This window comes from Chinchilla lanigera, unplaced genomic scaffold (genome assembly GCF_000276665.1).
Source record: "Chinchilla lanigera isolate Chin_1 unplaced genomic scaffold, ChiLan1.0 scaffold00159, whole genome shotgun sequence".
In the NCBI taxonomy this organism is placed as follows: Eukaryota; Metazoa; Chordata; class Mammalia; order Rodentia; family Chinchillidae; genus Chinchilla; species Chinchilla lanigera.
This window is the reverse complement of record NW_004955560.1, coordinates 88691-113627: the sequence shown is the minus strand read 5'-3', so window position 1 is coordinate 113627 and position 24937 is coordinate 88691. Positions and strand designations below refer to the sequence as shown.

Below are 24937 nucleotides of genomic sequence, written 5' to 3'. Positions count from 1 at the left end.
TACTTTCATAAGATGGAAAACATAGTGGAAATGGACAGATTTCTATATATATATATGAATTACCAAAGCTGAATAAAGAACATATGAAAATTCTGAATAACTCAATATCAGCCAGTGAAATTGAGAATGTAATAAAAAACTTGCCAATGAAGAAAAGCCCAGATCATGACGGATTCACAGCTGAATTTTAAAAGAAATTTAGAGAAGATTTAACACCAATTCTTCTCAAACTCTTTAATGAAATTGAAAGGGAAGGAGCTCTCCCCAACTCATTCCTGGAGGCAAGTATTAACCTGATACCAAAACGAGAGAAAGACCCAACCAAAAAAGAGAAATACAGGCCAATCTCCCTAGTGAATATAGATGCAAAAATTCTCAATAAAATACTAGCAAACAGAATACAACAAATCATCAAGAAGATTAGACAGCAGCACCAAGTGGTATTCATACCAGGAATGCAGGAATGGTTCAGTATACACAAATCAGTCAATGTAATACACTATGTCAATAGAACCAAGGACAAAAATCACATGATCGTCTCCACTGATGCAGAAAAAGCCTTCGATAAAGTCCAACACTCATTCACGATAAGAACCCTACAGAAAATAGGAAAAGATGTCCTTTACCTCAAGCTGATCAAAGCCATCTATGACAAACCAATGGCTAGCATCATACTAAATGGCCAAAAATTGAAAGCTTTCCCTTTAAAATCAGGAACAAGACAAGGATGTCCACTGTCACCATTCTTATTCAATATAGTTCTGGAAATTTTAACTAAAGCAATTAGAGAAGAGAGAGAAATAAAAGGAATAAGAATAGGAAAGGAAGAAGTGAAATTGTCATTATTTGCAGATGACATGATACTCTACATAGAAGATCCCAAAATCTCCACCAAAAGGCTCATGGATCTAATAACCAAATTCAGGAATGTAGCTGTATACAAAGTTGACACTCAAAAATCAATAGCATTCCTGTACAAAAGAAACAAGCAGACTGAGAGAAATCAGTAAAATCACACCTTTCTTAATAGCATCCTAAAAAGATGAAACAATAAGGAATCAATCTAACAAAGGAAGCAAAAGATCTGTATGGTGAAAATTATAGTGCTCTGAAAAAAGAAAGAAGAGGATATCAGAAAATGGAGATATTCCTTGCTCATGGATAGGAAGACCTAACATTGTGAAAATGGCCATACTCCCAAAAGTGTGGTGCAGATTCAATGCAATCCCAATTAAAATACCACTAGTAAACCTCACAGATCTAGAGAAAACATTCCTAAAGTTCATCTGGAACCAGAAGAGGCCTAGAAGAGCAAAATCAATCCTGGGAAACAAAGAAAAGGCTGGAGATATCACAGTTCCTTACTTGAAATTATATTACAAAGCTACTGTGATAAAGTAAGCATGATACTGACACAAAAATATACCTGAAGATCCATGGAACAGATTAGAAGATATAGATACAACTACAAACACATTCAGTCACCTTATCTTTGACAAAGTAGCCAAACATGTTCAATGGAAGATAGCCTTTTTAATAAATGGTGATGGTAAAACTGGTTTTCCACATGCTGAAGACTAAAACTAGACCCATGTTTTTCACCATGAACTAAATTAAAGTCAAAATGGATCAAAAATCTAAATATTAAAACAGAAACACTAAATTTATTGGAAGAAAAAGTAAGCAAAAATCTTGAAGACATTGGTGTAGCAGAGAGTTCATGAACAGAAACCAAGCTGCATGAGAAATATATCAAAGAATTAACAGCTGGGATCTCATCTTACTGAAAAGTTTTTGCACATCTAAAGAAATCACCAATAGAGTTAAAAAAGAAAAACCCCATGAATTGGGAAAAAGTTTTAGCCAACTGTCACTCAGACAAAGGACTAATATCTAGGACATACAAAGAATTAAAAAAACATCAGGCAACCCAAATTCAAAGACCCAATCAAAAAATGGGCATCTGAGGTGAATACACACTTCTCTAATGAAGAGATAGCAATAGCAAATAAATACATGAAAAAATGTTCAACATCATTAGTCATTTGAGAAATGCCAATTAAAATAACACTGAGATTCCATCTCACCTCAGAAAGAATGGCTATCATTAAGAAATAAACCAATAACAAATGCTGGAGAGGCTATGGAGAGAAAGGAACCCTACCCTACTGCTGGTGGGAGTGTAGAATGGTGAAACCACTGTGAAAATCAGTTTGGACATTTCTCACAAAACTTGAATTGGAAGTCCCATGTAACCCAGCTATTCCCCTTCTTGGTTTTTTCCCAGAAAAATTAAAGAAATCATACCACAGTGATATATGTGCACCCATGTTTATTGCAGCACAATTTGTTATAGCTAAATCTTGGAAGCAACCCAGATGCCCATCCACTGAGGAGTGGATAAAAAGTATTTTTATGTAATGGAGTATTACTCAGCTATAAAAAAGATAAGCTCGAGGCTTTTGTAGGTAAATGGATGCAACTAGAGACCATACTCACAAGTGAAAGAAAAATCGAGCCCACATGTGTAAACAGCGTATTGTCTCCTTGGTGTAGGAATCTGAAAGAATAAGTAAAACTCAAAACGTACAATAGATGATAGGAAAGGGGAAGAAATTGCTCAAAGGAAGGAACTACTGGGATGAGGGAAAGAAAAAAGAAAGCAGGAAGGTAAAATATAAATATATATATATGAGTATCTGCAATAACTGTATTGCTGATGTCTGATGGTACATTGAAAGAAATAGTTTATGCTTAGAATTTTTTATGTTCTTATCAAGTTTGCATGCTTGTGTCTGGTAATCTGAGCAGCTGATTTGAAGGTAACAGTATATAATGGAATTACCATAGTGAATTCCTACCATCTTGTCTAGTGAAACTCTGTATTATCTCTAATGTTTTATCTAATAATTATTTTCTTATTTTCTTTAATAATTTGAACTCTCTTCCATTCTTACATCTGGTCATCTGAGCAACGTAGTTGAGGATAGCGACATGTAATATAACAACCACTGTTAACTCGTATGATTTTGTCTTGAAACCTTGCATCGCTTTAAATGTTCCTGCTTCGGTTTATGTTTGTGATACAGGTATGCTGCTATTGTTCTATTTTTTGTTTGTTTATATTTCACTTACTACTCTCTTTAAAATAAAAGAAAAAAGAAAACAGCCAGTTAAATGAAGGAGACTAGGACCCTCCAGAGTGTCAGGAGTTTTTTAAAGAGCAGCGACATCAGATCTGAAAACTGAGTAGGGAGGAAGGCCTGCACTGGCAGGAGTTCAGCTCTGGATCTTAGGTCCTTCCTCTTCATCACCTAACTGTAAATATTTCCCTTTGTCCTCAATAAAACTGAGCAACTTTTCAATCTAGCCAAGGAGTCTGTCTCACATCACATTAGTGACATAATATATTTACTTGTAAATTACCACCAAAAAAATCTGTGAGCGCTAATCAGTGTGCCCAAATTCATTTATGTCCTGCCTTTTCCTGTGTGTGTGGAAAGTTGAGTACAAACCAATGAAAGCTCCTTCCAAAACAAAGTCACTTGCTCATGTAATTGAAGAAAACTCTAGTATGGGCAACCTCTGTAATGTAATAGTTACACAATGAACTCATATCATACGTGCACATTTACAGAAGCACATCGGTTTCTTTCTTTTTTTTTTTTTTTTTTGCACATCGGTTTCTTGCAGTTTCCAGATCTCAACCCCACACTACCAGCCCCTCTCTCACCATGTTCCCAGAGAAACTGAGTCCTAAATAAGCACACACACTGTGCCCAAGAAATTATTTCCCTGGTAAACCTGCAAGTTCTGCCTCTGCATGGGCACATGGAAGGCAGCCCTTTTGCTAATTAGAAAATAAACATGATGATAAAAGCATTTATTTTTACTGCTTTGGTATTGAACTATACAACATTGGCTATAATGAATCAAATTTACTTGAATGGTCAACAATAGGAACTTATGCAAATTATGATAGAACACTATTTTACAAAAAGCCTCAAATTATTGAAACATTTTTAACGAAAATATTTGGGGCTGGGGATGTAGCTTAAATAATCAGCATAGCAGTGAATTAGAGTCCATAAAAGGACTCCAAAGAAAAATATTTTCATGATAAAGTGCACCCAAAGAAATTCATGACCAACTGAATCAACACTCAAAAATCTTTTCTGTAATATCTAGAGAGAAATAAGCTAAGAATGACAAAAACGCCAATAGAATGAATACAGCAGGTAGGGGGAACAGTTAAGCAGAAGCAGAAGGAAATTAGCATTAGTAAACTAAGCTAAAAACAGGAATAAATCAGTTCTTATCCACAATAATTTTCAATAAGAATAGTCTCAACACCCCAATTAAAGACACAGTGTAGCAGAATAGGTCAAGAAACAAAATGCAGCAGTATGTTGTATAGAAAAACAAATTCAACCAGAAAAAATCATACATGGAAAATCAAAGAATAGAAAACAACTTTCCCACAGCAAGAACCTGATTAAAAGCAAGTGTAGCTGTACTATATTCAGACAAAGTGGGTTTTAAGCCAAAATTGATCAAATGATGCAAAGAAGGTCACCACATATTGATTAAGGGAACAATCAATGAAGAAGAAGTAAGAATATGACATGCATGCACCAAAAATTGTTTCACCAAATTTAATGAAGCAAGTACAACGGTTATAAAATATCAGACACATAAGCACAATTCTACTGGAGGAACTTAATACCCTATTATCACAAATAGATCAGATAGACAAAAAAAAAAATCAACCAAGAAATATCAGAATTGAACAAAACCCTCAAACCAATGGACTTAATACCTACAGTGTTTTAACAATAATGTACATTCTTCTTAGTAGCACATGAAACTTTCTGCAGATAGACCACAGCCAATAAAGCAAGCTTAAGTAAATATAAAGGGATTGAAATTATAGCATGCATATTATTAGATCATAACACAATGACACTAGAAATCAGTGACAACAGAAAACAGAAATTATTCAAGTGCATGGAAACCAAACAATACCCTCTTAAGTAAACAGGTGATTACACAACAAATCAAGGAAGAAATAAGACAGTTTCTAGAACTAAAAACTAATGCCAGTACAACATACTAGAATTTAGGGGACACAATAAAAGTGGTCTTAAGAGGAAAGTTTATAACTGTGAATGCCCACATCAGAAAAACAGAGCTAGCCCAAATAAATAACCTAATGATTCTCCTCAAGGTCCTAGAAAAACAAGAAAAATCTGAACCCAAGGCAAATACAAGGAAGGAAATTAGAAAGATCAAAGAATAAATCAAAGCAATTGAGACTAAAAAGTACAAAGTATGAATGAGTCTAAAAGTTGGTTTTTTTTTTAAAAAAAGTAGAAGACTTAGCCAATCTAACAAAAAAGTAGGGAGAGAAAACACACAAACAATGCAATTAGAAATGTAAAAGGTGAAATCACAAACAAAAAAGACTTCTTTGCAAAGCTGTATACCAATAAATTGGAAAATTCAAGTGAAATGGATACATATGAATTACCAAAACTGAACCAGAAAGATTAAAAAAAAATGAACACCCTTACAACAGGCAATGAATTTAAAGCTACCATAAAAATCCTGCAACAAAGGAAAGTCCTACTTTGGATGGATTCACTGCTGACTTCTACCAAAACTTCAGGGAAGTTTTAACAAATTGTCATTAAACTCTTCAAAAAGTTTTAATAAAATTGAAAGTGAACGAGTATTCCCAAGGTCATTCTTGGAAGCTAGCATTACCCTGATTTCAAAACGAGACAACAATCCAACCAAAAGGAAGATGTACAGACCAATCTCTTTAATGAATATGGATGCAAAACTTATCACTAAGATACCAGCAAAGACAATTCAATAAATTATCCAAAGGATCGTACATCATGACCAATTAGACCTCATGCCAGGGATGCAAGGGTGGTTCAACATACACTTTTGCTGGAAGTGTAAATTAGCATAATCACTTTAAAAATATTTTTTATTTTAAAAAGAAAAGAAAAAAAATAAAGACAACAACAAAACAACACAAACACTATGAAATGATACATAATTTCAAAACAAGATGATAGGCAGTCAACTGTTGTTGTATTAGTTATTCAACCTAGTTATTCAGATTACCAGATATAAGCATGCAAGATTGATCAAACAATTAAATATTAATTATTCCTTTCAGCAAACAAATACAAACCAGAACCACAATTACCTTAGCTATCTTGTGTGTGTGTATATGTATGTGTGTGTATAGATAGGTAGATAGATAGATAGATAGATAGATAGATAGTCAGATAGATAATGTCGCTTCCTTCTTTCTTTTCTTCTTTACCTCATCCCAGTTGTTCTTTCCTATGAAGCAGTTTCTTTCCCTTTCATAATATCTATTATACCTTTTAGGGTTATTTTTTAATTTTAAAGGGAAAAAAAGAACAAAAGAACAACTATGAAGACAAGAAAAGGAATATAAAAACAATAAAAATGATACAGGATTTCAAACAAGATGAATTACCAATGGTTATTATATTACATACTGTTAACTTCAACAAAGTGGCTCAGATTACCAGATGCAGGAATGCAAGACTGATCAAACAAATAAAGACAATAACAAGTAATAAGAAAAATTAGAAACAATCTACCAATTTTACATGTGTATATCTGGTAATTGGAAAAACTAATTTGAAGACAACAATATGCAATATAACAAGCATTGTTGAATTCCTACCACCTTATATCTTTCAATTTTACTTACTCTTTCAGATTATTACATTAGTGAGACAGTATGGTGTTTACACATGCAGGTCTGATTTATTTTGCTTATGAGTATAGTTTCTCGTTGCATCCATTTACCTATAAAAGCCTCAAGTTAACTTTCTTTGTAGCCAAGAAATATTCTATTGTATAAAATTACCAAATTTCTCTTATCCACTTTTCAGCTGATGGGCATTTGGGTTGTTCCCAAGATTTTGCTATGACAAATTGTACTGCTATGAACATGGGTGCAGAAGACCAGAGGAACAGAGTAGAAGATGCGGGCACAACTAGAAACACACTCAGCCAACTTATCTTTGATAAAGGGACCAAACATGTTCACTGGAAGAAAGATAGCCTCTTTAATAAATAGTGCTGGAAAAACTGGCTCTGTACATGCTGAAGACTAAAACTAGACCCATGTCTATCACCATGCACTAAGCTAGTGACAAAATGGATCAAAGAAGTATAATCACTTTAGAAATCAGTATGGAGATTCCTCACAAAACTGAAATTAGAAATTCCTCTTGATCCAGCTGTTCCCTTCTGGATGTCTTCCCCCAAAAGTTGAAGACTTTACAGTGATACATGCTCACTTATGCTTCTAACAACACAATTCATAATAGCTAAATCTTAGAAACACCTAATATGTCCATCAAGAGAAGATTGGATATAGAAAATGTGGTTTTTAAACACAATGGAATATATTCTGCCAAAAGAAAGACAAACTTGAGTCATTTGTACAAAAATGGATGTACCTTGAGAACATAATGTGATGTAAAATAAATCGGAAACACAAACTTAAATATGTCATGATTTCTTTTGTATGAGAAGCCCAAGTATAAATAAAAACAAAATAAAAGAGGATAGCAGGAGGTGGGGAGATAAATCTTTCTAAAAGGGAAAAGGTAACAAAAGATGTAGGAGAGGGGAGGGAGGAGGAGATAAAAAATGAATTAAGGTGCATTATGTACCTGTACCAATCTCCCACAAGGAATGGAAACAATGTAATACCAACATTTCCACAAAATAATAAAATAAAGATAGAATAGAGATGGGAAGAAAAATTAACTAGAGGTTTATGTTGTGAAGGTGCTTGTGCCTGCTATTTTGTGGACGACAAAGTTTTGTGGTGTGCACTGGAGTTGTTACCTCTGACTTATATTTTCCAGAAACAGATTAATGGTTTAGCTTATATTTATTATAATAATAAAGAAAAAAAAAGCCCCAAATAACAAGAACCTCAAAAGTATCTCCATATCATCTCCAGATGCTGTGATATTCCCATTCTCCCTCCTTGTGATCCTGTTGCTTTCCTTTTGTTGTGCAGCTTGGCAAGTGCAAGATTAAAGCATAAAACACCTTCCTCAACCCCATACTCCAGGTTTTTCCTAAGCATATGCAAATTGGGGAAGACTTGGCAGCATCCCATGCACCTAAAGCCACTAGACAGGTCTTCTGACCTTGCAGGTGATTTGACACAGGGATCCACCTCCTGGGTCAGATTTTCAGGTGGCTTCTCACAGTCTGCCTTCTTCCTCTTGACCTTCCCTCTCCAAGCTGTCCTCACCCTCAGTTATGATGTCTGGTAAGCACACATAAGGAAGGCTGACTTTTGGAGACGTTCTCTCAGGACAGGTAATTATTCCTATTCTTATCATCTTTGAGGGGGTTCCAAAAGTTCCTTTTTAATTTTTTTTTTACTTTAAAGATAGAAAAATAACAAAACAGCAATAAAGACAAAATCAAAACACAAAAACAACAAAAATGGTCCATGACCTCAAAAGAAAATGATAGGAATTAACAGTGGTTGCTACATTACATACTGTTATCTTCAATAAAGTTGCTCAGTCCACCAGACGTAAGAGTGTAAGACTGATCAAACAATCAAAGACAGGAACAAGTAAGCAAAAACATTGGAAATGATACAGAGCTTGACAGTACAAGATGGTAGGAGCTCAACAATGGTTATTATACTGCATATTGTTGTTTTCAGATCAGTCCTTTTGATTACCAGAATCAAGCATGTAAAATTGGTCAAGAAAAAAGAAAATTTTAATGGACTGTTCCTTTCAATAAACCACAGACATCAGAAATACACCTTTCCCAGCTATCCTTGTATATACATATAATTACTTTTCCTTTTAAAAAGAAAAGAGAAAAACCAAAATAAAAATAAATACAGTAACAAAACAGCATAGAGAACAATAAAAATGATACAGAATTTCAAAACAAGGTGACAGAATATTAACAGTGGTAGTTGTATAATATAATGTTATCTTCAAAATGGTTGCCCAGATAACCAGATATAGCCATATAAGGTTGATCAAACAATTGCACATTAACAGTTCCTTTCAATAAACAAACATATTAGTAGTACAATTTTCCTACCTATCCTGTGTATATATATATATATTTTTTTTCTCTTCCTTCTTTATTTTTCCTGTCCCCTCCTTTGCCCCATTTGCTCCTTCCTAGTTGAGCAGTTTCTTTTCCCTTTCACAATATCTACTGTACCTTTCAGATTTTATTTACTTTATCAGGTTCTTATAGTAGGGAAAAAATCCAATGTTTACACATGTGAATCTGATATATTTCACTTATGAGTATGGTCTCTAGTTGCATCCATTTACCTATAAAAGACTTGAGTTTATCTTCCTTTATATCCAAGTAACACACCATTGTATAAAAATACATCTTTTTAAAATTCATTCTTCAATTGATGGACATTTGGGTTGTTTCCAAGATTTAGCTATTACAAATTGCACTACTATAAACATGGGTGCACATATATTGTTGTGGTGTGATGTTTTCAGTTGTTCTGGAAAAATACTCAGGAGGGCAATAGCTGGGTTGAAAGGGACCTCTATCCTTAGTTTACTGAGAAATCTCTGGACCGATTTTCACAGTGGTTGCAGCAGTATACACTTCCACCAACAGCGGAGAACAGTTCATTTTTCCCCACAGCCCCTCCAGCATTTGTGATGGGTTGATTTCTTGATGATAGCCATTCTTTCTGGGGTGAGATGAAATCTCAGTGTTGTTTTAATTTGCATTTCTCGAATGATAAATGATATTGAACATTTTTTCATATATTTATTTGTCATTTGTATTTCTTCATGTAAGAAGTGTGTATTCATCTCAGATGCCCATTTTTTGATTGGGTCTTTGAATTTTTGGAGCCTGATTTTTTTTTTTTTCATTCTTTATATGTTCTAGACAGGAATCCTTTGTCTGAGGAGCAGTTGGCTAAAAGTTTTTGTGAATTCCTGGATTTTCTTTTCACTCTGTTGGTGATATCTTTTGATGTGCAAAAACTTTTCAATGAGATGAGATCCCAGTTTTTGATTCTTTGAAGTATTTCCCATGCAGTTTGGTTTTTGTTCATGAACTCTCCAGCTACCCCCATGTCTTCAAGACTTCCACCTACATTCTCTTCCAATAAATCTAGTGTTTCTATTTTAATATTTAGATCTTTCTGCCATTTTGGCTTTAATTTGGTGCATGGTGATAAGCTTGGGTCTAGTTCTAGTCTTCGGCATTTGGAAAGCAAGTTTTTCCATCACCATTTATTACAGAGGCTATCTTTCTTCCAGTGAACCTGATGGCCCCTTTGTCAAAGATAAAGTGACTGTGTGTCTCTGTGGTTGTGTGTGCCTCTTCTAGTCTGTTCCATTGATCTTCAGGTCTATTTTTTTGTCAATACTATTTTTATTTTGTCACAGTAGCTTTGTAGTATAACTTCAAATCAGGAATTGTGAAACCTTCTCCTTTGCCTTTGTTGCCCAGGATTGCTTTTCCTATTTGGAGTCTCTTCAGGTTCCACATAAATTTTAGGTTTGTTTTCTCAAGGTCTGTGAGGTATACCAGTGGTATTTTCGTTGGAATTACTTTGAATATGTATAACAATTTTGGAAGTATGGACACTTTCACAATGTTGTTTCTTCCTATCTATGAGCAAAGAATATCTTTCCATGTTTTAAAATCCTCTTCACCATCTGGGTATCTTTTTTTGATAAAAAACATTGAACTGAATAATTTTGAACTTTCTGTCATCTTTTGATGTAACATTCCCTGGAAATGTTTTCTAATCTTTGATACCTGATGAGACTGAATAAATTACTTTTTGTATATGCACAATACAGGTAAGTATGAGCATGCAGGAAGGTTGGTTTGATTCTTTCTCTTATATGTGCTATGTTAGCAGTCAGAGTGGCAGCCATTCCTACCATATCTCAGGAGTTACACTGAGTATTTATCTTACTTTCCATCTTATACCCTTTATAGCACCCAATAGGGTATAGAGTTTGTAATAAGGTTTACCTGTCATTTGAAAACCTGGACTAAATGAAATTAACTGATTCAAGGTCACATATCTAGGATGTGTCAGAGCCAGGATTCAAAAGTTTGTCAACTTTCTGATTCAGAATCATTACTGTCTCCACTAGTTTTTTGTCCTTTGTCTACATTTGGTATTTTCTCCATATTTGCCCACTTGGCCCTTTCATAATATTCTGTCCTGGGAGCATGAAAGTGAAAAATATCCCAAATAGGGCCTCTTTTGAGGAAGTTTGCCTGCTGCTAATAATCTCTTGTTTTGTGTTGCATAAAAAGATTTTGTACCTAGGCTTTAACAATTACTAAAGCTTTAAGGTTTAGTCAGAGTATATTCTTAAGTCAGAGTTTTGTGAAATATTGATAGCTCTAAGGATCATTCCACTCCTTTTGGTGTCCACTTTGGGGCTCCACAACTCATACTTTACAGTTGAGTAACGTCTCTCCTTATATATGTATTTTCTTTGTGTGTGTGGGGATCTTCTACCATCCTTCCTTTATTTTCTGTATTTCCTTGTATTTGACTTTATCTTTCTGTCTTCTATGTTTGGGCTTGCACATGCTATGCAAGTGCTCTACCACTGAGCTACACTCTAACCACAAATATTTTTGAGCTCCACTACACACTAGGAACTGTTGGAAATAAGTAAGCTTGATGAATAAAATAAAATAGATAGGATGCCCTTGTAAAGTTCTAATATGAATTTAGTGATACATTGTTAAACGTCTTGTTTTTTGAAATGATCATTGGCATTCTGGATCCAGTACTAGAATTTGACATGGTTTCTTACTTTCATGAGCAAACAGAATAATTGAACAGATAGTTTGGATCACCAATATGTAAGGGGCTGTTCTAAGTACTGTGAACCACATAATAAAATAAAATAGCCTTACCTTTAATGACTTTATTACGTTCAAGTTTTAGAAATAAGGGAAGGGAGAAAAATGTGTCAAATTTATCTGTATGATCAGGAAAAATTCCACAGTACTAATAGGGAACAATGCAACATATACTATGAAAGAAACCAGGGAAAGTGGGTTATTTATACCTAAAGGGAATTGGAGAAGTCTTCACCGAATGGGGATGTTGGAGGTTAAAGATGTGTAGAAGACTTTGTGAGATTGTTATGAAAGAATCTGAGGTGGACTTGAATTAAACTAACAAAGGGATATAGCATGTTTAGGGCAGTGCTGTTTTCCTGGAGAACTTGGGTGGTGGGCCTCAGTGGCACAGAGGATTCAGAGTTCATTTAGTGGACACACCGAGGAGGCCCTGGGATGTCTTACTCATGAGTTTGCACTGATTCTGCAGATGCTGGAGACTTCTGAAAAGATTTTAGATAAGTTAACAATACACTTGCACCTCTATGTGAAGGTGACACTTTGAGTATATCTGTCCTTTTGACTTTTATTTAAATGTGGCACTCTAACTGCTTCCTTCAAAAGGAAAAAGGAAATTTGTTCTAGGGCACTAGCCCAAGCGATGGATCAAAGGCAGATTGAGCTTTGTGTTAGGAATGACAGTTCAAGTTAATATTTTCATTATCCTTATTCATTTTGCTTTCTTTTTTAAAATGGTATGAGTTTCAATCAAGGTGATCCTCAGCTGAGGATATCCTGGCTTTCATTAATTTTTAAACAATTTTAAATAATTGGTTATAGTTTAGTGTAGACTATTTTTCTTGTTCCACCTTTTACTATGCTAATGATTTTAAGAATAAAAGCATTAGGCATGGCGGGGAGTGCCGGCATTTGGACTAGACCCTAGCCACACTTGCGCCCGGGAGGTGGGCAGCGGGCACCTGGGAAGTTGCTTGACTGCACGTGCTGGCCCTCAGGCCAGCCACCACAGTGTGGTCGAGAACTATCATGGCATAGAGAAGAAATGACACAATTGGCCCACCACATGCTGGCTGCAAAGGCCCGCCTGGGGACGTGCATGAATCATCCCTACATGGAGAAACTCCTGGGAATTCATGCCACACAATATGTTGCTCTTACCCCTGCTGTTGAGAACCAGAAAGGTCCAGAGTCAGCGGAGGAGCAGTTGCTGAACAACAACTCAGAGAACACGAGAATATAGACTATGCCCTAAGACTCAGAGGTTTAGTTGACCAAGGTCATGAGAGCCGTTCGGAAGCTGGAAACCAGGAGGACCTTGTGCAATACCTGGGGAGACCACCTGGAAGCCATTCTTCCCCTGACAGTACAGGCTGTGGTGGAGGAGCGCATGGAGGTCTGGAAAGGTCTGCATAGAGATTCCTGCTGCCTGTGCTGATGGTTGGGGAGAGGACACTAAGTGGTTGCGGTGTTCCAGTGCACTGGGAGGTTGGAGAGAAAAAGCTACAAAAAACGGCTTGTGCCCCAGATGGCTCACTTGAGATGTTAGTAAGAATTGCTTCCTCAGTATTCTGTAGCAGTGATGAGGAGGTGGCCAAAGAGAAAACAAAGAGATCGATAAAAACCAGCTGCTTTTGCTGCAGCATTAAGAGAAACAGACCCTAAGTCTAATTCTCTAGGCCCCAAGAAGAACTCGACCACTGCATTCATCTGCTACCACTGTTAAAAGCCAGGCCACCTCAAGAAGAACTGCCCTAAGAAGCCCCCTGGGCCATGCCCTGAATGCAAAGGTGACCACTGGAGATTGGTCTGCCCTCTGAAGCAGAGGCCCCAGAGCTCAGACCCATCCTACCAGTTAGTCTAACAGGAATGAGGGGGCCCTGGGTATACTCTGCCTTCTCTCTATGGCTGGACTGTCATCTCCATGGAGGAGGCCCGGGTAATCATGACTATATAGAAAAAGTAAACAGCCTTTTGCTAGACACAGATGCAAGTTTCTCAGTCCTTCTTTTCAATCCTGGCCTTCCTTCCAGCCGTCACACCTCAATGAAAGGAGTCACTGGTAAGGAGGTAATACGTTATTTTTCACAACCCTTAGGCTGTAACTACTTGTTAGATCTTTCTTGAATATCTCTATCTTCCTGAGAAACCACTTTGAAGATACCACCATGTATTACAGCAGCCATTGATATTTTCCTACTAATCTGTCCATAACTCTTTAATGTTTGTATTGTTCCTGTGCTATTTCATAAATGGATGTATGTTTATTATTATGTGTTTCCTACAACAACCATTGAGGGTAGTCAATGAATATTCAGTTGGTCACTCATGTATAGCTCTATTTATTTTCTTTAGAAAACAATTTGAAGATACCAAAGTATAGTACAACCATTAGTACAACAACCATTGATAATAATGTACCACTTATGTCTGTAACTCACTATTATTTGTCTATTTGTTTTCCTGAGAAACTATCTTGTAGATAACAATATGTAAAACAGCAAACATTGATAATTTCCTACCACTTTGTCTGTAATTCAGTAAGCCTTACTATTACTATATTATCCTTCTTTTACTCTTTAAAATAATACAAAAATAAAATAAAATAAAGAATAAAAGCATTAACTATGTATAGAAAGCAAATATTTGCCATTTAACATTATTCTTTTGTGAGATCAATATTGCAAATGAGAAATATTTCTTATAGAAATATTTTATAGAAGTATTTTGAAATCTTGTATGGAGTATATTAAAATAGTATAGAAGTATTTTAGTATATAAAGTATAGAAGAATTTCTAAATCTTGTGGTTTTTGATATTTTTGGAATTGTTCTCTGGATATCTTATCAGGATTAGTTACTATCTTGAGAAATTTATCTCACTTTGAAGTTTTTTTTAAATTTATACCTCAAGATTACGTACAGCTTCCTTGTTAAAAATTTCTCTTCTGAATGAAAGGAAAAAGGAATGGTGAGTATGTGGGCTTTTCAGTATGATATCATCTGTCTTTGTTTCTCTGGAATCATCCTGCAAAATATTCGTTATGAGAATAGAAAAGACAAGAGACAAAGAGAGAGGAAGACAGATTGAGTGTGTGGATGTGTGTGTGTTCTGCTCAGATGGGATTCTGGCACATTCTTAATGAACATCTTCAGTAATTTAATTAGTTACCATGTTAGGAAAATTGCTGTTTTGTGGGAAATAAAATTGGCAAACAATTGTTTTGGACTGTGGGTAGTTCACACAGACCTAAGTTCCAAAATACTTTCCACAGTTATTAAACTATTCAAAACACTTTGCTTTGGCAAAGAGGATGAATTTCTGAGTGTGTGTGTGTGTGTGTGTGTGCAAGTGCACACATGCTGCTTCTCATTTCAATTGTATCCTTTTGTCTCTGACAGATTTTTTTTTCTCTCAATTGTAAGTTTTTCACATGATTTGATCTGTAAGGAACACGGACATCTAGTGAAAGCAATCACTATCTACGGAATGCTTCCCAGGTACAAGGCAGGATGTCTTTCTGTTATAGTTAACCTCTGTAGCAGCACTATGTGATGTTGCCTTTACACCTTTGCTTTCCAGCTGAGAAAACTGAAGGAGCTCATAGGACCAAAACCAGGACACAGCAGACTTGGTCTTGAGTTGTAGCTTTACCATCAGTCTGACAAGCATGCTGTCCTCAGCAGCTCCCTCCACTGATGGCCCTCCCTCCAGCACCCTCCAAGCCAGTGGTGGCAAGCCAAAGGCTGTGGGGCCCCTGAAGGACAGTTGATGCCAGATCTGCATGGACCAGTTTGCTGCTGGCCTAGCTGCAGATAAGTTAGACAGGCAGACTTTGGCTGTGTTACTGACTCTGTAGAGGCAGTTACACCCTGAGCAGCAACCCTGGCTGATGGGACAGGGCCAGAAAGCCAAGGCAGCCCCAATGAAGCAGGAAGAAATGCAACTGGCCTCCTTTTACCTGACTAGGAGGCAAGCAGAGGTACCCAAGTCTTGGGATGGGAGTCCTGGGAGACCAGAGGTTACATGTGGAATTGACAATGTATTGGTCCCCCCACATGTAGAGCAGACACTATCTTTGGTGGATGTCAGGGCTGAATTAAATCTAATATTTCACAGTGCAGAGCATTTACAGGATTTATTGCATACACAGAAGTGTGTGGAGGTTACTGCATCATGATCCAGAAGGTACAGATGATTTTGGTTTTCACATGCATGGTTCCCACATGTATGTGATGTTTAAGTTACCTCAGTTTCTGGAAACATACTGGGACTGGACATACAGACTGGTGCTTGGCTCAAAACCATGCAGGGGGAATCACAGCTGTGAATTTACATGGTAAAAACATAGTCCAAGGCCATCTACACTATACACCACTGACTCTAAAACATGTCATGCTGATTGTGCATGTGAAGAAGTAAGTACAATTATTTGGAGGCCCTCAGAGATGGGACAGACTGTACTCAAATTGCGAAATGTAGGGGTGACATTCGCTGCATATTGCCCTTCAATATGTCCAGTCCAGAATCCAGATGGATAACTGGGAATGACGGTACAGACTCATCCTGATGCTACCAGTCAGGACCAATTTACCTTAACCTGGGAGGGCAAAAAATGGACCTTCAAGATGTTGCCACAAGGGTTTTTGCAGAGCCCAATTTTGTATCATGGCTTAGTGACAAAGGACCTGGCCAATTAAGCTAAACCACACTCTGTGTCATTGCTTTGTACTGACGATATTTTGTTAACATCTGATTGCCTTGCAGATTTGAAAGCCTTTGTGCGGTCTGAAGGAAGCTTTGCTTGTATGGGGATAGGCAATGGCCAAAGACAAGGTCCAGAGAACTGACTTTTTAGTCAAATTCTAGGGTGTTATATGATTTGGTAAGACTAAACATATAACACATGATAACATATGATAATACTTCAATTACAGGCCTATGTGGGATTATAGGTTTTTGGCCGTTGTAATGTACCTAGATTCCTTGATGTGTCCTGTATATCAGATGACTCAAAGGGGCACAACATGGGTCTAGACAGATGCAGTGGAAGCTACTTGCTGGACAGATACAACACAAGCTGCTTTTCACAACTCAAAGGGAGCTGTTGCATAGGTGTGAACCCTGCGAATCATTAACCCTAATCTTCTATCTAACCTAACCATAAGCTGTGGCCTAAGACAAAAACAGGGGAAATGGAAGCACCCTGTTCAGGTTTTGTCACAGTTGTGGAAGGGATATGAGAGCTGGCATTCCCTGATTGAGAAATGGGAGTGCTGTATGCTGCTCTGCATGCCTCTGAGAAATCATAGGACACATAGAGGTCTGGGTATGGATGTGAATAGCATGTCTCAGGTGTGGAGGGTCACAGGCACCACCTCTCACATGCTGGGTGTCATAGTTTGTTGGCAGCCTTACTGGCAATCATTTTGGGACCCCTGATGTACACCACCCAGGAACTCCTATAGAAAGATGAACTACAGGACAAGACATCTAGTTCCTATAAAAAAAGGAAAGAGTGATCTCTGGCCAACTCTGGATATACTGATGGGTATAACTGTGACACAATTCCACAATGAACAGCAGTCACTGTCCAGTCCAGTGCTCTCAGCATAGTGCATATACCTGGCTACTTTTATGTTGGCATGCAAAATCTGACCATTTTATAATTTCTGGCAGATGTAACATTTTTCCATAATTTTAAAGCCATAACAAACATAAGCTGAAACTTCCATATCAGTGTAATACCCAAATTGTATAATTTCTACCCTGCCTTATATATATTTATGTCCTGAATATTCTTTAAAATATGGCAATTTAGTTGTACTTCAGTTCAGCAAATTTTGATATTTCTAAAATCCACAGTTAAATTCTTATCAAAATAGCAACACCAACAACAGCCTGAATAATGTCAAATAAGTTTTCTTCTGTGCATCTCCTTTTACAAAAATGGGCAACGTCACTTACAGACACACACACAGGGACATAAGTGTAGTTGGGCTGATAAAATGGTAGCTCATTAAATTCAAATTTGAACTAAAAGGTGGTGGAAATTTACACTATCCAGAAAATTGATTAAATGCCTTCATTTGGTACATTGGGGAAGCTCCTCTTTCCATGGAAGTAAGTGTCGATCTTGTAGGAAAAATATGGACAGTTTTCCATGTCATTCTCTTTCTGCAGGAATGCCTGATAAGCCAGGGCTCTGTCCTGATGGATGGATGGATGGTGTGAAACTGCTGCTTCTGCCTCTGACGCTAACCCTTAGGGCTACAGTTACAGTTGAATGAGCCAAAAATAGCACACATTCTTATACACAAAAAGAAAAAACATTGCCAAGCATACACCTCTTGGTAAGTAATGTTACTAAATTTATTGAAATCATAGGAAGATATCAGCAGCAATAGGCAGAATGAAAAGAAGAAAAAGGAGGAAAATGAAAAGGAATAGGAATAGCAACAGGAACCTTCAATGACTCAGGCTTCCAGTATATCAGGAGTCAGACCCAGGAGACTTCCATAGTAGTCAGGCACTTCTACTCCATGTGCTACCTATTTTTGTCTGGCTTGACTCTAGCTGCCTTGCATTGTTGTCAGAAGCCTCTAACTCTAGGTGCTTTCAATTGTGGTCAGATACCTCTAATCCAGGTGCCTGATGTGGTGGCCAGATGCCTCTGGATGCAGGTGCCTCCATTTGTGCTCAGACACTTCTACCTCCAGGGGCCTCCCATTCCATCTCTCACTAGTGTTGATGACAGGCCACATCAGGGATTACTGAAAGGGAAAATTGTATGAGGAAAATTGGTCCTTTTCAAAGTTTGTTTTCAAAAATCCATGCTCTGTGACTGCTTCATGGCTTTGTTTTTTTTTTTTTGGTTTTTCTCCGGTACCGGGAACTGAACTCACGACCTTGCGCTTGCCAGGCAGGCGCTTTTGCCGCTGAGCTAAATCCCCAGCCCCAGCTTCATGGCTTTGTAATTATTTTCTTGATCCCTGTAACCATGTGAGTGTAAGTGAACATTTAGGATGCCTGATTGTACCAGGCTTCAGGAACAGTAATCCAGACTTGTAACTGATGATCATTAATCTAGCCTTGTACTTGATGATCTCACTTGCTAGCTAATCAGAAGAGCTGCCAGGATGTTCGGTCCTACCTGTGTAACTCCTGCTTATGTTTCATAAAAATGCTGGCTCACAGGACTCACTGACTGGCCTTTGTTGGAAATTCTTTGAGCCAGGCCCACCAGTGTAAAATAAAGCTCTTTTCCCTCTCCTGACTTCCTCAGGTGTCATTCCATTCCCAGAACTCAGTTTTTCTACAACATCACTAACTCCTTAACATAAACATAGATAATCAGTAGGGTTGTATTTATAGCTGAATGAATGTAAGAGAATGGATCCCTCACCTTACCTGTTTCTAACTGCAGTACTACTACTCCCAACACCTGAGTCTCCTGGGAAGCTCCTTTGTGTATTCGTTTGTGTGAGTCATCTAACTGTTGAAAGTGTAACAGATGCACTCACTTGTAGCTCGAGGATGGAAGGCAGGCAATTTTGGATGACAGAGACATATTGATGCTTTAGGAGATCTATATGTCTCTAAAAATACATAACTTTCTTTCAAACTGTTGATGTTCTGGCTTACATTAAAAATCACACATCAATGTGTGTGTATCATTAAAAAAATTAATATTGAATGCATGTCAATGTGTGTTTTAAAGTATATCATGTAGGCTGGGCACTTGGGATAATGAGGCAGGAGAACTACTTCAAGTTTAAGGTCAGATACTCTCAAAATTGCTGTACAGATTCAATGTAATTCCCATTCAATTACCATTAGTGTACCTCACAGATCTCGAGAAAACATGCCTTAAATTCATCTGAACCCAGAAGCGAGCCATACTAGCAAAAGCAATCCTGGGCTACAAGGACAAGTCAGGTGGAATCACAATCCCTGACCTGAAATTATACTACAAAGCTACTGTCATAAAATCCACCTGGTACTGGCTAAAAAAACAGACCTGAGGATCAATGGAACAGACTGGAAGAAACAGCCACAACCAAAAACACACTCAACCACCTAATCTTTGATAAAGGGGCCAAACAAACTCACTGGAAGAAGGATAGCCTCTTTAATAAATGGTGCTGGAAAAACTGGCTTGCTATCTGCCAAGGACTGAAAATAGACCCAAGTCTATCACCATGCACCAAACTCATCAACATGGTTCACAGATCTCAATATTAGAACAGAAACACTAAATCTATTGGAAGAGAAAGTAGGTAAAAACCTTGAAGACAGGGTAGGCACAGAGTTCATGAACAAAAATCAAACTGCACGTGAAACATTTGAAACAATCAACAACTGAGATCTCATCCTACTGAGGAGCTTCTGCACATCTAAAGAAATCACTAGCAGAGTAAAAGGAAAACCCACAAACTTGAAAAAAATTTTAGCTGACTGTCCCTCAGACAAAGGGCTTCTATCTAGAACATATAAAGAATTAAAAAATATCAGCTCCCCCAAATTCAAAGACCCAATCCAATAATGGGCAGCTGAGATGAACACACACTTCTCAGATAAGGAAATACAAATGGCAAGTAAATACATGAGAAAACGTTCAACATCATTAGTTATTCGAGAAATGCAAATTAAAACAGCATTGACATTCCACCTAACCCCAGTAGGAATTGCTAGCATTAAGAAATCAACCAATAACAAATGCTGGAGAGGCTATGGGGAGAAAGGAACACTACCCTACTGCTGGTGGGAAGGTAGATTGGGAAACCACTGTGAAAATCAGTTTGGAGATTCCTCAGAAAACTAGGTCTAGAGGTCCCATTCAACCCAGCTATCCCCCTTCTGGGTATTTTCCCAGATCTAAAAACATCATATCACAGTGATACATGTGCACCTATGTTCATAGCAGCACAATTTGTAATTGCTAAATTGTGGAACCAACACAAATGTCCATCTACCAAGGATTGGATAAGAAAATTGTGGTACTTTTATATAATGGAATATTACTCAGCTATAAAGAAAGATAAACTCGAGGCCTTTATAGGTAAATGGTCACAACTAGAGACTATATTCATAAGTGAAATAAATCAGACCTGCATGTGTAAGCACCGCATTGTCTCACTAGTGTAAAACCTGAAGGAGTTAATTTTTTTTGGTTTGGGTTTTTTTTTCCGGTACCAGGAATCGAACACACAACCTTGCTCTTGTCAGGCAGGCGCTGTTTCACTGAGCTAAATCCCCAGACCCTGAAGGAGTTAATTTAAGTTAGGAGGTATGCTAGATATTGTGAAATGATAGAAAACACTCAAGGGTAGAGGGCAACTGGGATGGGGGAAAAGAGAAGGGCAAGAAGGAGAAATTTTGTATGTATGTATATACAGGATAGCTAACATAGCTGTTCTACTGACTTCTATTTCTTTGCTGAAAGAAACTGTCAATGAGTCCTTGATTGATCAATATTGCATGTCTCTATCTGTTTTTGTGAGAAACCACTTTGAAGACATCAATATGTAATACAACAAGCACTGTTAATTTCCTACCACTTTGTTTGTAACTCTGTATTGTCTGTACTGTTCCTTTGCTATTTTGTAAAAGGTTGTCTGTTAATGTTTTCCTCCTTTTATTTTTAAAATTAAAAAAAAAGTTTAAGGTCAGGCCAAGTTACCTAAGTGACTTCAAGGCCAGCCTGCACTATATAGTGAGACCCAGTCCCAAAAAATCAAAAAACAAAAAGTGTCAGCTTTACAATGATGACTATTGACAGATGTAATCCATATAAACAAAAACATTTTTGGAAATTTTAATTTTTAATACTTTAATGGAGTTTTGTCCTGAGACCCAAATATTTCAGAACTACTGATGTAACAAAAAAAAAGAACCTAATATTGGCATTCATAAATTGAGGAATTTGGATACCTGTGCCTCGTAAAGCTACAGGCACTGTTTTTCCAACAGCATATGCTTCCATTGTGTACCACAGTTCTTATAATATTTCCAACTTTTTCATTGTGATTAGTTATCTCTGTTAGGGTGATGTGTACTTGCCAAGCCTGTAGTGGCTTTTGGGGAGGCGTGCCAAACACAGTCAGTGGCTTGTTTGCTAAAAAGGACTCTAAGTTCATTAGAAATGCTTGTTCATCTTCTCCCATAATTTTTTTTTGCATGCAGGGACATTCAAACAGGTAGTATCTTCAAAATTATCTTCTGCTATTAATGTTTGAAAGGCAGAACCCTTAATGGCTGGGACCAATACACACAAAGACCATTCTTTCCTGAAGATGGGAACATCCATCTGCTGTAAAGATTCCAGAGCTATGACACCAGGCTGGGGAAATTAGGAACCATATCCCATCCCACCTGCTAATGCCTGATACCTGACCTCCCTCTCTTGAGGGAGCCAGTCTAGACCCCATGTCACAATGTGCCCCTTCCAGCCACGTAAGCTGGAATTCTTGTCTGGATTACCTCTATCTTTAAAATAAAACTTGTGGTTTAGTTTTAATTTCCATTTTTACAAAAGCAGGGACCCACTTGACATTAAGTCACTATGACACATATTTATACTCTGAGGAGTAGGCAAGTCTTCTCCTGGTTCTACATTGCCTTGGTCTCTAATCCACTCTGTACCATTTCTTCCTCCAGTAGGAATTTTCAGTTTGTAGGCTTTTTTCTTTATTTTGTTCATTAGTTTCGTTTGTGCTAGGGATTAAATCCTACAATGTTTAAATTGTACATTTTTTCTACAAAGTAGTAATTATTGATGTTTTCAAAAAGAAAAAAATAAACATTTGGAAATTCTCCCCTGTGAGAAGAGGAGATAATCAGAAGGAACTGGGCTGGCTGCTACACAGGCTGCAAGTCAGGTATCAACAACTGAGGAATCTGGGCTGCATTTTTTTCCCCACAGCATTTAATAATACAATTACCATTTTTCTCCTTTTGATTTTATTTTGTGTTTCCTTTCTCACAGAAAAGGAGAGGATGGAAGAGAAGTACCCCTAGATGTGGGAAATGCCAAGAAACATTTCCCACACAATCTAAGAATGATAGTTTTTGTCAAGACATATCAATTCTGAGTGAATTAATTTCTCCAGTTTTAATATTGTCAGCCCACTTTGGGAGCCCAACAGAGATTTTGTGAGTGAGGTCCCAAGGTTCAAGACACACATGTGCAACACATCAGCAACAACAGCAGGCAGCATAGAGCAGAGCAGAAGGCACAGAGTCCATGCCTTCTGAATCCTTATTGTATAATTCTTATACAGGTTGTTATCACATATTTACATTCTTACAGAGTGTCCTAACCAGTGTGTGAATGATTAACTGTGCTAAGTCATGGTTACATAACTGTATCCCACTATGAACCTGCACTAGACAAGCTGGTTCATGTCCTCAGGTGTCCTTACGTTGCCTGAGATTTGAAGCAGTATGAGTGGTTAATCCTAAGGACCAATATTATTTCTTGTTGGAGCCAAGATGCTCAGAGCATTCATCTTCCAGATAGACTCTCCTGTTTTTTCTTTTTCCTCTACTCTTTACTTTCATAAGAGAATAAAAGTGTGAATTCTGTTCTTGCAAGCAGTAAGCGCTAATGGTGAGAGAGCTCATTTGAGACTTGTAGTGATGAAGCAATTTCAGAAACAGCCCTGTGTTAGTACACTTGGAAGGACTAAAATTTGCTTCTCTAAACATAAATAGTTCTGGAATCCACAAACAGGTCCTGCAAAAGTTCTTTTCACTTCTTTCATCTCCTTTTACTTAAAGCTAAACATCTTTTATCCCCTCCTTTTTCTCCTGGCACCAGATGACTGGTCTGCTCCCTTAGAAGCAGGGATTTTCTTGCACTACTATGTGCACACAAGAGCCTAGACTGCATGCCAGTGTCATACAATAAGGACAAAGGGAGCCTACAGATTCATCACAGGTGTTCTTTTGGTCCCCAAACATCAAGACCTGGGTGCTTGTCCTCCTCTATCTCCTGTTACTTAGTGCATTTGGAATCTGGAGTGTCCCGCTCCTGTGTAGTTCTGGAGTCCCTAAGACACCTTGAAATTTTCCCAGGCTTTTGTCCCTCTGATAGAGAAAAAAGAAGCCAAGTCAGACAACTGTGCAAAGCAAGATTACATTTTATTTACAGAGAAAGAAGAGAGAGCAATACAAACTCACTTTGAGAAGTCCGGTGCCCAGAGATGAGTGAAGAAGAGGAACACCAGGAGGCCTGCATTTCGGGGGTTGTGGTTGTCATATGACCTTTTGGAGGCAGCCTCACTCCATGTGTAGGTCTGTCCCCATAATAGGGGTTTGGTGTCAATTTCAGATCAACATTGCAACAGTTTGGGTGGACAGTGTTACAAAAGATTATCCACATTTCTTATGGACTCTAAGTAGCCACACAGGACTTGGTATAGGCCATTATTCTACTAAATTCTAAAGGTTCTAATTCTTTTTTCTGACCTTAAGTGGGGGTGCTTCCTGTCCCTACAGGGATAAAATTGACTGGCTCCCAATAGCAGAGTAAAAGCACCACAGATTGCCCTGTCTACCTGGGGTTCAGTGACAGCAGCTCTGGCCACAGTTTTGGGAGGATAGATGGAGTCTTGGGCCATGCGGGATCTCAGGACGGGCTCAGACGCTTGCATGGGGGCCGCAAGAAAGCACACTGCACAGAAACCAGAGAGTGGTAGGCTTCAGCCACAAGGTGGGGGTGTGACGCCACCATGGACTCCCATGCAGAGGTCTCCAGGACCTCAGAAGCATGACAGCTAATGAAACCCATTGCCTGAGTTTTCAACTGTTCTACGCCATGGAGGTCGGCCAAGATGAGGATTTCCACGGCATTCTCCACGGAGAGGTTGCGGCACAAGGCATCCTCACACATGAGCTTCAGGCGCTCCAGGCCATACTTGTTCGCAGCTGCCAGCAGTTCAGGTGCCATTCTGCCGAGGTTTGGAGCCTTCCCGGTGTAAATGAAGGACATCATTTC

The 24937-nt window shown here is 37.8% G+C and overlaps 1 pseudogene; it reads right to left on the bottom strand.

Moving 5' to 3' along the window:
- Positions 1-24568: 24568 nt before the first annotated feature.
- Positions 24569-24937, bottom strand: part of LOC102023856 — a 1116-nt pseudogene continuing 747 nt past the window's right edge.